Source organism: Parasteatoda tepidariorum, chromosome 10 (assembly GCF_982258835.1).
Source record: "Parasteatoda tepidariorum strain Cologne lab strain chromosome 10, Ptep-v5.0, whole genome shotgun sequence".
NCBI classification, from domain to species: Eukaryota; Metazoa; Arthropoda; class Arachnida; order Araneae; family Theridiidae; genus Parasteatoda; species Parasteatoda tepidariorum.
Genome location: NC_141764.1, coordinates 94,229,483 through 94,232,690, shown reverse-complemented (window position 1 = coordinate 94,232,690; position 3,208 = coordinate 94,229,483).

Genomic DNA, 3,208 nt, shown 5'->3' with positions numbered 1-3,208 from the left:
TATGATTTTGTGTGTCTACTTATATTTTAAACATGCTTTGTAATTGTTTTGATTTAGCTTCTTCTATTAACAATTTTGAATTATACACTATTTATAATTTAAGCAAATAATGTAACTGTGCAAAAAGATCAAATTAAATCACCTTATCAAATTTTAAACCCAACTAAAAAAGAAAACAAGTAACCCTTTACAAATAACAATGCATTTACTTACCCTCAATAGCTCTCTGGGATCAATTTGAAAACTATGTGTGATAGTTTATACTTATCAAATTTGATAAGAATATTTTTTAAAATAAAATATTTCTCTCTCTATTTTATATACGATTCAATTTGAAAACTATGTGTTATTGTTTGCCACATTTTATAAGAACATTTTCAAAATAAAATATTTCTCCCTCTATTTTTACAATTAAGTTCAACAGATAAATCAGATTAAAAGTTCATTTTAACAACTTTGATATTTTTGCTATTAATGAATATCTTACTGTAAATTTCAATAGCCATACTTTTTTTTAACAATAAATACATGGTCAATATCTACTTTTTAATCTCTACTAAAAAAAGTTAGTAACCCTTCTCTTGTTTGTATATAAAACAATCTATCCAGTTAAACTATCACATTTCAAAAAAAAAAAAAAAAAAAAAAACCTTTAACAAATTTACAGGCAAAACAGACATTTCTGAAAAAATGCAATATGTACAGAAATAAAAAATTAAAAGTATGTATCATTGTTTTGTTTCAGTAAACAAGCATAACTATTCTAGCATAAGTACATAGATAACTTCATTTTTCGATTATTTTAAGCAAAATAATATTTTTTTCACAGAAATTAAAACTTGCCACCAACATGTGCATGTTACTGACTGAACAGCACTAGTCACAATTCTAATTATGTCACTGACATGTGCAGCATATTATTGATTTATTCATTAGTCTTTATACAAACAAAACTATGAATGCTAAAGTTTAGGTTGTTATTACTACTTACCCTCAATCACCTAATTGGCTATTACAAAATTGAATGAACACAGTTACTGAAATTTTTTTAATTACATAATAAAATCAATGACATACATTTTGTGCCGATAATAACATAAGTTTCAGGGATGAGAGTAGTCAGAGAGTAAAAAAGAGGAAATCTAAGTATATATAAATATATAAAAATCGCACTTTTTTTGTCAAATTTTTGTTTAAACTTGTAATCTATGTGATTATAAATCCCGATATGAGGGTTTTAAATCACGTGAATATGAAACTCTACATCGAACTTAAAAAATGCGAAAATACAAATCATGATGCGTAATTTTTAGTTCAAGATGCATAATTTTAAAATCGCGCGATATTACAACCGCAAAAACGAATCACGACATTGGATTTTAAGCTCGCGTAGCTACATAGGGTTTTAAAAGCTCGTAAATACAAATCGCGATATTGGTTTTTTAAATCTCGTAAATAAGAATCGCAATGTACAATATTTAAATGGCCTGAATAAGAATCGCAACGTTAAACTTTTAAATCAGGTAAATACGAAAATCGATGTTTGATAGTAAAATCGCGATTTTAAAAATGCAAAACACGATATTAGATTTTTAAATCTCGTAAATACGAGTCATAATGTACGATATTTAAAAAGCGTAAATAAGAATTGCAATGCGCAACTTTTAAATCAGGTAAATACGAAAATTGATGATTGATATTAAAATCGCGTGAATAAAAATCGAGATATTTGCAGAGTCTGGACTTGGGATTTCTAAAAGGCTTGTTTGAATTGTTTTTTGTTTACACAATAAATAAAAATTTACAAGATTAATTGAATGAGCAAATAAATATTTTCACCACAAATCCACCTCTATTTTTTTTCGCTTTTTTTGCTTGCTATCTCTCCAGAATACAAGAAGCAGCGACGTCTAAATTACGAAAATACGAGCTATCCCGCCGACGGATAAAAAATATGGAAAATCTTATTTTCTGTGCGTGAAATTGGAGAAAATAGCTAATATAAGTAAACATGCGGAAGGATTAGCAGCTAGGACGTAGTTTGAATTTTCTGTTTTTCTTTGAAAATCGTAAATAAATATAATTTGACTTCAACGACTGAATTTTTTTTTAAAAAAACGGGATATTTATAAATAAATAAATTAAAAAAAAAAAACGAAACTTTTAGAGAATCTGAGTTTTTGATAAAAAGGCTGAAATTCGAGAGACAAAAGTGAAAAAAATCTCATCCCTGTATAAAGGTCAACCAGTTTTATCCCAAGGAAATGATTTTTAGAGAAACTTCAGAGGGAGGAATGAGGACTTCAATAATTTCGCTCCGAGGAAAATTAAATTCCTCATAAAATATTTTAACTTGTGCAAAAAAAAAAAAAATTTCAGCGGAAATTAGCGGGAAAAATGGAAAAATCTGAGAAAAAGCGGAAATCCGCGAATCCGCGGAAGAATCTCATCCCTGAAGTTTGATAAATTCGTATAAAAATAAACAAGTTGGCCTTTTCAAAAACCAAATCTATTTATTACCTCAATTCTGTAAAATGTATATTTGAATTTTTAGGCACAGGAGTTTCAACCAACTCATCAGCTTTTTTTTTTTTTTTAAAGAATAACTATTCTTACAATTTATTTAAGTCAAAATATTGCACAAAATAGAACTTATAATAACACATAAAGCTCTAACAACAATCTAATAAAATTGTAAAATTTATATATATCATTCAGAAACGGGTAGCTTAAACTAAAGAAACTTACATATTACATATGGGAGATAAGGGGTTCCGACAAAGAATTATGAAAGAAGGAGTGGGTAAGTAAAACTAAATTTTAAAACTAGCACAATAATATGATCTGAAATAAATGTTGAAATTCCAATGCAAAAAGTTTTAAATTGCAGAAAATCAATTAGTTTTTACTAAATTGACCGTTAAAATAAAAACAAACAACTTTAAATAAATTAAGAAAACAATTTAAGGAAAAAATAAACTAAGATGAATATTAAAACCCTTAGAAGGAGTGTTTTGTTGATACTCAATGGAAACTGGTGGCTGAAAGCAGGCATATAGTCATTAAAGGTTAACAAAGCAAAGAATAATAACATATAACAAAAAATAACTAAGTGATTTTTGATTTTTTTCAACTTGTTTGGATAAATAAAAAGTTTGGAAAATAAACTTTCTCTGCAATTAATAAAGTTATTAATTAAAGAGGAAAA